General features: G+C 37.2%; 1 pseudogene; it reads left to right on the forward strand.

Moving 5' to 3' along the window:
- Positions 1 to 13985: 13985 nt before the first annotated feature.
- On the forward strand, positions 13986 to 14212 carry LOC125157733 (small nuclear ribonucleoprotein G-like; annotated as a pseudogene).
- Positions 14213 to 14510: the final 298 nt, after the last annotated feature.

The following is a 14510-nucleotide window of genomic DNA, read 5'->3' on the forward strand; positions in this document are numbered from 1 at the left end:
TTCAGATCACAACGCTATGAAATGTGAAGTCAACCACAAGAAAAAAAGAAAGTTAGAAAGCCCTCAAATACATGAAGATTAAAGAACATCCTACTAAAGAATGAATGGGTCAACCAGGAAATTAAAGAAGAAATGAAAAAGATACATGGAAGCAAATGAAAATAAAAATTTGACAGTCAAAACCCTTTGGGATGAAGCAAAGGCAGTCTTAAAAGGAAAATACATTGCAATTCAGGCCTATCTCAAGAAGCAAGAAAAGTCCCAAATACACACCTAACCTATGCCTAAAGGAGCTAGAAAATGAACAGCAAATAAAGCCTAAAGCCAGCAGAATAAAGGAAATAATAAAGATTGGAGCAAAAATAAATGATATAGAAACAAACAAACAAACAAAACCCACAGCAAAACAGATTGGTGAAACTAAGACCTACTTCTTTGAAAGAATAAACAAAATTGATAAACCCCTAGTAAGACTTATCAAAAAGAAAAGAGAAGGGACCCAAATAGATAAAATCACCATTCAAATAGGAGAGATCACAACCAATATCACAGAAATACAAACAATTTTAAGAGAATACTATGAATAAGTATATGCCAACAATCTGGGCAATCTGGATGAAATGAACAAATTCCTAGAAATTCAGAAACTATGAAAGCAGAACAGAAAGAAATGGAAATTTGAACAGATCCATAACCAGCAAAGAAATTAAATCACTAATCAAAAACCTCCCAACAAGCAAGATTCCTGGGCCAGATGGCTTCCCAGGGGAATTATGCCAGACCTGTAAAGAAGAGTTGATACTGGGGTGCCTGGGTGCCTCAGTCAGTTAAGCATCTGACTTCGGCCTAGGTCATGATCTCACTGTTCCGAGTTTGAGCCCTGTGCCAGTCTGTGCTGACAACTCAGAGCCTGGACCCTGTTTCAGATTCTCTCTCTCTCTCTCTCTCTCTCTCTCTGCACCCCCCCACACACAGTCATACTCTGTCTCTGTCTGTCTCTCTCTCTCTCAAAAATAAATTAACATTAAAAAATTTAAAAAAGTAAATAAGGGTTAATACCTATTCTTCTCAAACTTTTTATAAAATAGAAATGGGAGGAAAACTTCCAAACTTATTCTAGAGAGCCAGCATTCACTTGTTTCCAAAAGAGACAAAGCCCCTACTAAAAAGGAGAATTACAGGTCAATATCCCTGATGAAAATGGATGCAAAAATTATCAACAAGATATTAGCAAATCATTAAAGGCATCATTCACCAGGAACACCTGGCTTGCAGGACTGGTTCAATATTTCCAAATCATTCAATGTGATACACCACATTAATAAAAGAAAAGATAAGAAACATGATCTTCTCAATAGATGCAGAAAAAAAGCATTTGACAAAATAAAGTATCTTTTCTTGATAAAAACCCTCAACAAAGTAGGGATAGATGGGGCATAACTCAACATGATAAAGGCCATATATGGAAGACCCACAGTTAATATCATCCTCAGTGGGGAAAACTGAACACCTTTTTCCTATGGTCAGTAACATGACAAGGATGCCCACTCTCACCATTACTATTTAACATATTACGGAAGTACAAGCTTCAACAATCAGAAAAAAAAAAAGGAATAAAGAGCATACAAATAAGCATTCAAATTTTCACTATTTGCGGATGGCATGATACTCAATGTAGAAAACCCAAAAGACTCCAGCAAATAATTGCAAGAACTAATACATTAATTCAGCCAACTCTCAGGATGTAAAATTGATGTGCAAAACTCTGTTGCCTTTCTGTACACCACTAACAAAGCAGAGGAATAGAAATCAAGGAATAAATCCCATTTACAATTATACCAAAAACAATAATATATCTAGAAATAAACCTAAATAAGAGGTAAAATATCTGTAGTCTGAAAACTATGGAAGACTTGTGAAAGATATTGCAGATGACACATGGAAGTGGAAAAGCATTCCATGCTCATGGATTGGAAGAACAAATATTGGTAAAATGTCTATACTGCCCAAAGAGATCTACACATTAATGCAATTCCTATCAAAACACCATTCTTCACAGAGCTAAAACAAAAAGCCCTAAAATTTGTAGGGAACCAAAAAAAATCCAAATAGACAAAGCAATTCTGAAAAAGAAAAACAAAACTGGAGGCATCGCAATATCGCAACTCTGGACTCAAGCTATATTACACAGCTGTAGTCAACAATACAGTATGGTACTGGCACAAAAACAGACACATAGATCAATGGAACAGAATGGAAAGCCCAGAAATGGACTCACAACTATATGGTCAACTAATCTTCAACAAACCAGGAACCAATATCCAATGGAGAAAAGACAATCTCTTCAGCAAATGGTTCTGGGAAAACTGTCTGGCAACATGCAGAAGAATGAAATTGTACCACTTTTTATACCATATACAAAAATAAAAATGAATTCAAAATGGATGAAAGGCTGAAATGTGACACAGAAAACCATCGAAATCCTAGAGAACAAAGTCAGCAACCTTTGTGACCTTGGCCATAGCAACTTCTTACTAGACACGTCTCTGAAGGAAAGGAAAAAAACAAACAAACATGAACAATTGGGGCTTCATCAAAATGGTAAGTACTTTAAGCTCTCTTTTCAAATGAAGAAACAGAGCCTTAGAGTGGGTGAGAAGCTTGGCCAAGGCCACACAGTCAGTGACTGATGGAGAAGACAAATTTACATCTATCTGGACAAAAGCTATGTGCTTTCTATCATTACACACAGACTTAACATTAAAGAAGATATAGGACTAATCTCTTGTAGTCTTTGTATTTGAATACCTGCTAAGTAATTTTTTCTTGGACAAACTATAATTATAAACGTTTCGTTTGAATGATACTGATTTTCACATGTACAATACTGTTCTCTGCACAATCTTATTAAATGCATCAACACAGAATATTGGATTTTTTTCAATACTTAAAACATTGAAATATGCAATATATGATAATTATATAAGGAGAACATAAGACTGTTTATTAGTCTATGAAGAATGAAAAGTACAGTGTTTAGAGACCAGGGTAAATTAATGTCTCCCTAAAAGCCTCTAGAAGTTCAGGCTCAAATATGTTTAAATTTGAATGCTTTATAATATGTATGATTATGGTTTCCATTTAATCTATTTTACATTCAAATACTAGCATGAGTTTTGTGAATCTCAGCCCATGCCCCTGGGAAATGAATGCCACAGGAAGAGTTCAATCAATATATACACATTTCAGAAATCCCCGAACATGTTGAATTGCTACATACCTTTCAAATCTTTGAACTTTTATAGATGCACATTGATGTACAATAATACTAGCTATGTAATCTATCCCATAAAATATTCTATAGCATGTAATATTTACTCACACCAGACTATACAGCATGAAGTGCGGTGCAAGATTGACATTTGTCTCACAAATTTCAATCAACAAGGAGGTAGTTTTGATATTTCAAACTCTCTTTTCTCTCTTTTTTTGTATAATTTATTGTCAAGTTAGCTAACATACAGTGCATACAGTCTGTTCTTGGCGCTGGGAGTATATTCCCGTGATTCATCACTTACATACAACACCCAATGCTCATCTCAACAAGTGCCCTCCTCAATGCCCATCACCCATTTCCTTCCCCCTCCCCGCGACCTCCACTCCTTGCACCCTCAGTTTGTTTTCTGTATTTAAAAGTCTCTTATGGTTAGCCTCCTTCTCTATTTGTAACTATTTTTTTTTCTTTCCCTTACCCCATGGTCTTCTGTTAAGTTTCTCAAGATCCACATATGAGTGAAAACATATGATATCTGTCTTTCTATGACTGGCTTATTTCACTTAGTATAATGCCTTCCAGTTCCATTCACATTGTTTCAAATGGCAAGATTTCATTTGTTTTCATTGCCAAATAGTGTTCCATTGTAGATATATATGCCACATCATCTTTATCCATTCATCAGTTGATGGACATTTGGGTTCTTTCCACACCTTGGCTATTGTTGTCAGTGCTGCTATAAACATTGGGGTACATGTGCCCCTATGAATCAGCACTCCTGTATCCTTTGGATAAATTCCTATTAGTACTATTGCTGGGTCATAGGGTAATTCTATTTTTAATTTTTTTTAAGAACCTCCACACTGTTTTCCAGAGTGGCTGCACCAGTTTGCAATCCCACCAACAGTGCAAGAGGGTTCCCCTTTCTCTACATCTTTGCCAACATCTGTTGTTTCCTGAGATGTTAATTTTAGCCACTCTTACTAGTGTGAGGTAGTATCTCAATAGTACCTGTAGTTTTGATTTGTATTTTCCTGATGATGAGCAATGTTGAGCATCTTTTCATGTGTCTGTTAGTCACTTGGGTATATTCTTTGGGAAAATGTCTGTTCATGTCTTCTGCCTATTTCTTCACTGGATTACTTGTTTGTCAGGTGTTGAGTTTAGTAAGTTCTTTATAGAGTTTGGATACTAACTCTTTTTACCCTATATGTCATTTACAAATACCTTCTCCCATTCCGCTGGTTGCCTTTTAGTTTTGTTTATTGTTTCCTTTGTTGTGCAGAAGATTTTATTTTGATGAGGTCTCAATAGTTCATTTTGCTTTTATTTCTCTTGCCTTTGGAGTCGTGTCAAGCAGGGAGTTGCTGTGGCCTAGGTCAAAGACGTTGTTGCCTGTTTTTTTTTCCCCTAGGACTTTGATGGTTTCCTGTCTCACAATTAGGTCTTTCGTCCATTTTGAATTTCTCTTTTTGTGTGGTGTAAGAAAGTGGCCCAGTTTCATTCTTCTGCATGCTGCTGTCCAGTTATCTCAGCCCCATTTGCTAAAGAGACTGCCTTTTTTCCATTGGATACTCTTTCCTGTTCTATCAAAGATTCGTTGGCCATACATTTGTGGGTCCAATTCTGGGTTCTCTATTCTATTCCAAAGGTCTATATGTCTGTTTTTGTGCCAATACCATACTGCCTTTATGATTATAGCTTTGTAGTAAAGGCTAAAGTTTGGGATTGTGATGCCTCTAGCTTTGGTTTTCTTTTTCAACATTACTTTGGCTCTTCGGGGTCTTTTGTGGTTCCATATAAATTTTAGGATTGCTTGTTCTAGTTTCGAGAAGAATACTGGTGCTATTTTTATTGGGATTGGATTGAATGTGTAGATTCCTTTGGGTAGTATCGACATTTTAACAATATTTGTTCTTCCAATCCATGAGCATTGAATGTTTTCCCATTTCTTTGTGTCTTCTTCAATTTCTTTCATAAGCTTTCTATACTTTTCAGCATACAGACCTTTGGTTAGGTTAATTTCTAAGTATTTTATGGTTCTTGATTTAATTTTAAATTGGATGGATTCCTTAATACCTGTTGCTGTTGCTTCATTATTGGTGTATAGAAATGCAATTGATTTTATATCCCACAACTTTACTGAATTCATGTTTCAGTTCTAGAAGTTTTTTGGTGGAGTCTTTTGGGTTTTCCATGTAGAGTATCATGTCATCTGTGAAAACTGAAAGTTTGAATTCTTTGCCAATTTGGATGCATTTTTTAATGTTTATTTATTTTTAAGAGAAAGAGAGACGGAGTGCAAACGAGGGAGGGACAGAGAGAGAGGGAGACACAGGACCCAAAGCAGTCTCTAGGCTCTGAACTATAAGCTCAGAACCCAATGCAGGGCTCAAACTTACAAACTGTGAGGACATGTCCTGAGCCCAACTTGGATGCTTAACCGACTGAGCCACCTAGGTGCCCCAAGGATGCATTTTATTTTGTTGTTTGATTACTGAGGCTAGGACTTCCAACACTACGTTAAACAAAAATGGTGAGAGTGAACATCCCTGTCCTGTTCCTTATCTCAGGGGGAAATATCTCAGTTTGTCCTCATTTAGGATGATATTAGCTGTGGGACTTTCACATATGGCTTTTATGATGTTAAGGTATGTTCCTTCTATCCCAACTTTATTGAGGATTTTTTTAAGAAAGGATGCTGTATTTTATCAAATGCTTTTTTTGCATATATTAACAAGATCATATGGTTATTACCCTTTCTTCTATTAATATGATGAATCGCATCGATTGGTTTACAAATATTGAACCAGCCGTGTAGGCAAGGAACGAATCCCACTTGATCATGGTGAATAATTCTTTTTTTATGCTGTTGAATTCGATTTGCTAGTATCTTGTTGAGAATTTTAGCATCAGTGTTCTTCAGAGATATTGACCTGTAATTTTCCTTTTTAGTGGGGTCTTTGTTTCAGAATCAAGCTAATGCTGGCTTCATAGAATGAGTCTGGAAGCTTTCCCTCTGTTTAAATTTTTTGGAACAGCTTCAGAAGAATAGGTACTAACTCTGCTTTAAAAGTCCAGTAGAGGGGCACCTGGGTGGCGCAGTCGGTTAAGCATCCGACTTCAGCCAGGTCACGATCTCGCGGTCCGTGAGTTCGAGCCCTGCGTCAGGCTCTGGGCTGATGGCTCAGAGCCTGGAGCATGTTTCCGATTCTGTGTCTCCCTCTCTCTCTGCCCCTCCCCCGTTCATGCTCTGTCTCTCTCTGTCCCAAAAATAAATAAACGTTGAAAAAAAAATTAAAAATAAATAAATAAATAAATAAAAGTCTAGTAGAATTCCCCTGGGGAGTAATCTGGACCAGGACTTTTATTTGTTGGGAGACTTTTTATTATAAATTCAATTTCTTCATGGTTATGGGTCTTTTCAAGTTTTCTATTTCTTCCCATTTGAGTTTTGGTACTGTGTGGGTGTGTAGGAATTTGTCCATTTTATCCAATTTGTTGGCATATAATTTTTCATAGTATTCTCTAATAATTGTTTGTATTTCTGTGGTATTGGTTGTGATCTCTCCTCTTTCATTTGTGATTTTATCTATTTGTGTCCTCTTTTCTTTTTGAGAAGTCTGGCTAGGAGTTTTTCAATTTGGTTTACTCTTTCAAAAAAAAAGCTCTTACATACATTGATCTGTTCTGTTTTTTATTGTTTTTTTGGATTCTATATTGTTTATTTCTGCTCTAATCTTTATTATGTCTCTTCTTCTGCTAGCTTTGGGGTTTCTTTGCTGCTCTGCTTCTAGTTCCTTAAGGTATGAAGTTAGGTTTTGTTTATTTATTTATTTATGCCTAGGTTATCTGTCCACTGTTGTAAGTGGATTATTAAAGTCCCCTATAATTCCACATTGGGGGCTTAAGCATTTATAATTGTTAGCTCTTCTTGATGGATAGACCCCCTAATTATGATATAATGTCCTTCTTTATCTCTTGGTACTGTAGTTATTTTAAAATCTAGTTTGTCTGATATAAGTATGGCTATGCCAGCTTTCTTTTAATATCCCATAGCATGACAGACAGTTCTCCATCCCTTCACTTTCAATCTGAAGTTATCCTCAGATCTAAAATGAGTATTTTGTAGACATCATATATATGGATCTTGTTTTTTTTTTTATCCATTCTGATACCTTATGTCTTTTGATTGAGGCATTTAGTCCATTTACATTCAGAGTGACTATTGAAAGATATGGATTTAGCATCATTGTGTTTTCTGTAGGTTTCATGCTTGTGATGTTGACTCTGGTCCTTTGTAGTCTTTGCTGCTTTCCACTCATAAAGTCCCCCTTAGGATCTCCTGCAGGGCTGGTTTAGTTGTCATGAACTCCTTTAGATTTTGTTTGTCTGGGAAACTTTTATCTCTCCTTCTATACTAAATTACAGCCTTGCTGGATAAAGGATTCTGGGCTGCATATTTTTCCTATTCAGCTCATTGAATATTTCCTGCCACTTCCTCTGGCCTGCTGAGTTTCAGTGTATAAATTTGCTACTACACTTATGTGTCAATCTTTGTAGGGTAAATCCTGTTTTCCCTAGCTGCTTTCAAAATTCTCTTTATCTTTGTATTTTGCCAGATTCACTATCAAATGTCGTGGTGTTGACCAGTTTTTGTTGATTCTGAAAGGAGTTCTCTGTACCTCCTGGACTTGGATGCCTATTTCCTTCCCCAGATTAGGAAAGTTCTCAGCTATAATTTGTTCAAATAAATCTTTTCCCCCTTTCTTTCTTTCTTCCTGTTCTGGAACTCCTGTGATATGGATATTAATTCATTTCATTGAATCACTTAGGTCTCACATTCTTCTCTCATGGCCTACTAATTTTCTTTCTCTCCTTTTTTTCAGCCTCACCATTTTCCTTAATTTTATCTTCTATTTCACCTATTCTCTCCTCTGCTTCTCCCGTCCTTGCTGCCACTGCAACCAGTTTATTTTGCACCTCATATATAGCATTTCTTAATTCATCATGACTATTTCTTAGTTTCTCAGTCACTGCAGCAATCAATTTTTCTTGTGTCTTCTATTCTTTTTTCAAGTCCAGCTATTAGTATTATAACTATGATTCTAAAGTCTTGATCAGATATAGTGTTTATATCTGTTTTGAACAATTTTCTGGCTATAATTTCTTCCTGGAATTTCTCTTGCAAAAAGCTCTTCTGTTTGGTCATTTTGGCTAGTTTTCTGTTCTTTACATGTTTTAATTGCTTGTTACATATCTTGCACCTGTGAGTACTACAATATTAAGTAGGGGTCATACATACACTGGCCAGGACCTGGAACTTCAGGAACTGGTTTTGGAGTGTGTTACATGCACTCTGCTGTTGTGTTTTGGCTGCTTTATCTCACTACTCATAGAGGTGGATTGGAACATCCACCAGGTGTACTTTGATTTGTTCATTGAAGTAACCTTGGAAAAAAGGAGAAGGGGAGGAAATGAAACCTTATTCTAAGCTACAAGACGAATGATAGAGGCAGATAGAAAGACCAGGCAAAGAATCAAAGAAACTATAGGGCTTAATCCAGAAAGAGAGAGAAGAAAATAAGGAGATACATAAACGATGTAAAAAGAATAGAGTTAATGTGCCTGATTAAACAACAACAACAAAAGAACAGACTTAAAATAGGAGAGTAGAAATATAAGGCAGGGAAAAGAGAGAAAGAAAGAAAAGAAAAAAAAAATAATAAAAAGAAAACCACAATAGTAGCAGGAGCAACAACAACAACAATAAAACAGACTAACATACAAATCCACAGGACATTTGCCTGTTGGTGCCTTGGAAATGGTGGTTGTTCTGGTCTGGAGGAGGGGCTGACTGGTTCAGTGAGTGTCAATCTCCCTCCAGTAGATACGTAGTTACTAGGCTTAGAGTAGTGGAGTTTTGTGTAAGTGGTTCTGCCTCCACTGAGGGCTGCTTCCCTGTTCCCTGAAGCACCACCATGTTGGTTATGGGGAGGAAAATGGTGACACCCTAATCTCTCCTCCCCAAATCATGTCCCAAATCATGCTGTTCAGGCAGCCCTCTCAGAGCAGCATGGCCGAGGGTGGGCTGGTTTGTTCTGCTCTATAGTCTCCTGTGCCTCCCCAGCACTCAACTGGGATTCAAAACTGGATGCTTAAAGGATCCCATTCCTCGTGGACCAGGAATAGCGCCACTCTGCCTATCCAACAAAGGGCCTCTGGCTTGTGCCTGCAGGATCTTTTGTTCTTCAAGAGTTCTTTTCTCACAGTACTGGATGGAGGGGACGGCTTTCTCGCAGTGTGTCCCCCCAGAGAGCATTACCAAGCTCATCTACCCACAGGCGCACATACAGGCAGTGGCAAAGGTGCACTGGCAGCAGCATAAGCTCATGCACCAGCAGCGACTCTGGTCCGTAGATACTTATGCAATCTTGAAATCTCAGGTCTTCACTCCTAAGGCTGTAAATTAGAAATTGGCTCCCTTTGTATTCTTCGTTTTCTGGACCATGGTCCAGAGAGGTTTTTCTCTTTTCAAAATACAATCCCACACTTTCACAGCCTCTCTTTCTCTTCATTTTGTTTGTCCACCGAAGGGGATCCCCCAATTGTTCTATGCCTAGATCACCACCTATTTTCTCTCTCCCAATTGACAAACACACACCACTTTCCTGCCAAGCTGTCTATGAACTCCCCTGGAGATGTTTCTGTCAGATTGTAGCTTGGATTCCTAGAATTCCAGGTGTTCTGATCTTAATACTGCTGTGTTTGAGGGGTGAGGAAATTCTGGTATTCCTACTTCTCTGCCATGTTGACTCCTCACCATGAACCCTCTTTTCTTAACAACCGTCTTTTTATTTGTTTGCTAGCTAGATTACTTGCTTAATTATTGACTGGAGTCATCTGAATAATTTAAGTTTCACAGAACTGGCCTCAGAGAAGTGACCTTGATCCATAATATCCATGTTGGAAATAATAGAATCATTTAGTTTCAGGGCATTGTTTTTCACTTATTGTTGCTATACCTTCTTTAAAAAAATGGAGAGTTGAGAAAACAACTCAGACAGTTAATGAAAGTATAGCAATCAAAATAAGAATGCACTTTACTTCTCTTTGTTTTATTCAGATGAACTTGGAAAATGAGTGTAGTGTAAATGTTGCTTTTATTTTTTAATGTTTATTTAGTTTTTTGAGAGAGAGAGAGAGAGAGAGAGAGAGAGAATGAGTTGGGGAGGGGCAGAGGGAGAGAGAGAGAGAGGGAGGGAGAGAAAATCCCAAGCAGGCTCTGTGCTATCAGTGTGGAGCCCAACACAGGGCTGGATCTCATGAAACATGAGATCATGACCTGAGCCAAAATCAAGAGTCAGTCCCTTAATTGACTTAGCTACCCAGGTGCCCCTGTTTCTTTTATTGATAGAACAAATTATTAGTACCCTGTTGGTATTAATGCCCAAATTTTAGTTCCTAAGGGAAGTAATGAAACTGATATGGTTTAGTCATCAAATTCTCTGAGACTCTGTTGTGCCTGAAACTGTGCTAGATGCTGAAGATTATAAATTGGTCATAGTGTTTCCTTTAGCCAAATTCATAGTAGTATGGGAGTAAGAGGAGGAAACTATGAATCAGAAAATAATTTAATGTTTTGTCTAAAATTTACAAAATGGTAGGAAAATAATAATGTGAGAATAACTGAAAAAAATTATGAAACAATGAATATTTCAGTTGAGTTTAAAGAGTGGTTAAGCATTTTCTAGAAAGAGAAGCAGAGGAAAGGACATTAAAACCAAAGTAACAGGTATGACAGTGCTTGGCTTACTCTGTAATTAACTAGAATTTTGCTTTTTTATCAGTTGAGGTCAATATACTGATATACACGAGGGAGTATGAGGGATGTAAGGAACAGAGTAATATTCTTTCTGTTTAATATTTTTAAAGAACAAATATCTGTACTTTTACCTATTCTGGTAGGTGAAATTAACTACCCTGGTAGGGCAGGTAAAAGTAAAGATATTTCAATAGAGGAAAGAAAAAATTTGTCCTCTGTCTCTTCTCTCTCTCTCTCTCTCTCTATTTCTCTACACACATGCCCACACACATGAATGACCTTTTGAATTACTTTTGAATAATTACATTATTTCTAAGCCATTTTTATGGAAGTTATAATTTGAACATGTGCACTTAGGTCATATGTTTAAAAACTTTTACTCACTCCCAGCAATGTCCTCTGATTTTATTTTAAAGGAACATTGTATACATTGTATAGGGGCACTTGGTTGGCTCAGTCATTTAAGCATCTGACTCTTTTTTTTTTTTTTTAATTTTTTTTTTCAATGTTTATTTATTTTTGGGACAGAGAGAGACAGAGCATGAACGGGGGAGGGGCAGAGAGAGAGGGAGACACAGAATCGGAAACAGGCTCCAGGCTCTGAGCCATCAGCCCAGAGCCCGACGCGGGGCTCGAACTCGGACCGCGAGATCGTGACCTGGCTGAAGTCGGACGCCCAACCGACTGCGCCACCCAGGCGCCCCTAAGCATCTGACTCTTGATTTCAGCTCAGGTCTTGGTCATGGGACCGAGCCTCTCTGCCCTGCCCCTGCTTGCACTCTCTGTCTCTCTTTCAAAAAATAATAATAAACATTTTTAAAAAGAAAGTAAACATTTTATAAACAAAATAAATATGTTTCTTTTATTTTTTAAATGTTTATTTATTTCTGAGAGAAAAAGAGACAGAGCATGAGTAGCGGAGGGGCAGAGAGAGAGTGGAAGACACAGAATCCAAACTAGGCTCCAGGCTTCGAGCTGTCAGTACAGAACCCTCATGGCTCAAACTCCTGAACCACAAGATGAACTAAGCTGAAGTCAGCTGCTTAATCAACTGAGCCACCCAGGCACCCAAAAATGATATGTTTATTATAAATCATCCTTTACCTCTGCTGACACATTGAATGAAACTAGTTTCCACAATACCATAAGAAAATTGCTTAAGATGCTGAGAAATCTAGAAACCTGGCTAAATAGTAAACAGTAAATGTTGAGTTTTACTAGTCATTCAAAACTTACTTTCCCAAAGAAGTTCCCAGATTAGATTCTTCTTTATATCCAAGACAATTTAAAATATGATGTAATGCTTTTCCTAAAATAATGTGAAACTTCATTTCATAAAACGACATTATCTGTGATTATGTACTCAATAGTTCATTTCACTTAGAAATGTAATTAAACAGGGATGCCTGGGTGGCTCAGTCGGTTAAGCATCCTACTCTTGGTTTCTGCTCAGGTCATGATCCTGCAGTTCCTGAGATCAAGCCCTGCACTGGACTCTGCACTGACAGTGCAGAGCCTGCTTGGGATTCTATCTCTCCCTCTCTCTCTGCTCCTCCCCTGCATGTGTTCTCTCTGTCTCAAAATGAATAAACTTTAAAAACTTATTTAAACATTATCAGGAATTTTTAGGTCATTCTGAAAGACATGATTATGAAATTATGAAAAAGTGATTTGTTTTTCTGTTAGTGAATTGGTATTATTAGTTCCTTTAATTTGGGACTCTACTAGGGTCAAAACTGCTCTGAGACCAATATCAGAAAGAATTTTTAGAAAAGTGAAGTTACTTTGCACTTCACATTTTAAGATATTTAGAATAGGCAGATTTTGTAAACTCTTCTCTTGGTTCTGCTAAACCAAGGAACTTTATTTCTGAATTTTTAATCTCATGAAGTCCCTATAGTCATCAAATAACCAGTATGTAGGGGTGCCTGGGTGGTTCAGTTGGTTGACTGACTCTTGATTTTGGATCAGGTCATGTTCCCAGGGTCATGGGATTCAGCCCTGCAATTGGCTCCATGCTGAGCCTACTTGAGATTCTCTCTCTCCCTCTGCCCCTCTCCCCCACTCTCTTTCTCCCTCTCTCTCTCTCTCTAAAATAAATAAAGAAAGAACAAATCTCTGATAGATGTTTATTCACTGTGTCTTCTACATTGAAAAGTTCAATTTAGGGTTCAGTGCCAAAAATAGAAATAAAATGTTCATGTCTCAAAGACAAGCAAACACACAGTCAGTGGAAATTGCAGTTAGGGACAGAAAAGAAGAAAGTGATCTGTAAAACTGCTAGGTTTTAAACTTTGGAATTAGAGAGTGGAAATACGATACAGACAAGAGTGAGGAAATGTTAATTGGAAACAATATGTTATTATCTGTTGTTTTGAAATTGTTCCCCACCCTTGACCCTCAGGAAACATTTGGTTGAAGACATACTGATAGACAAAAATAGTTTGATATGTCTTTAAAGGTTTCTTATTCATTTTTTTAATCTATAAAGGATATTTCCACATTCCTGTCTCAGATTTTTTTTTGTCATTCTACTAATTTCTTTTTTTAATGGTTATTGATTTTTAAGAGAAAGAGAGACAGAGCACGGGTTGGGGAGCAGTGGAGAAAGAGAGGAAGACACAGAATGCTAAGCAGGCTCCAAGCTCAGAGCTGTCAGCACAGAGCCCAATGCGGGGCTCAAACTCACAAACTGTGAGATGATGACTTGAGCCTAATTCATACGCTTAACTGACTGAGCCACCCAGACACCCCTCTACTAATTTCTTTAAAGAGCCCAAACTCTGGGCTCTACAAATACAGACATTTCTGTTCACTAAAAGAACAGTTCTTTTTAAAAATTTCTCTCCCTTTTGGAGGCATCTTTGATCTTGCAGCATAGACACCATGAATCAAGCTCACCCTCCTGAGTTGAAAACATTTATTGACAAGAAATTATCATTGAAATTAAATGGTGGCAGACATATCCAAGGAACATTGCAAGGGTTCAATCCCTTTATGAATCTTGTGACAGGTGAATGTGTGGAGATGACAACTAGTGGCCCAGAAGTATTGGAATATTGGTAATACAAGGAAATAGTATCACCATGATAGAAGCCTTTGAACGAGTATAAACAATGGGTGTGATCACTGGAAGAAACCAACTGCTTCTACATATCTCTCCTCTTCATAGTACCTGTTTTACTACAATATAAAAAACAGGTAGCATGCATTTTCATATTCAGCTTTTTTGTTAAAATAAACTTTTGTAATAGTAAAAAAATAAAAAATAAAAATCTTTTCTTTTTCTCTAATACTGTTCCTCAGTTCATAATATATTGAACAGGGTCATAAACTCACAATAACTATTAAGAGTATTTTCCATTGGTCTGTAAAATATAAATCATTTCTCAGTTGGAATCATTGGATACA

This window comes from Prionailurus viverrinus, chromosome X (assembly GCF_022837055.1).
Source record: "Prionailurus viverrinus isolate Anna chromosome X, UM_Priviv_1.0, whole genome shotgun sequence".
Classification (NCBI taxonomy): domain Eukaryota; kingdom Metazoa; phylum Chordata; class Mammalia; order Carnivora; family Felidae; genus Prionailurus; species Prionailurus viverrinus.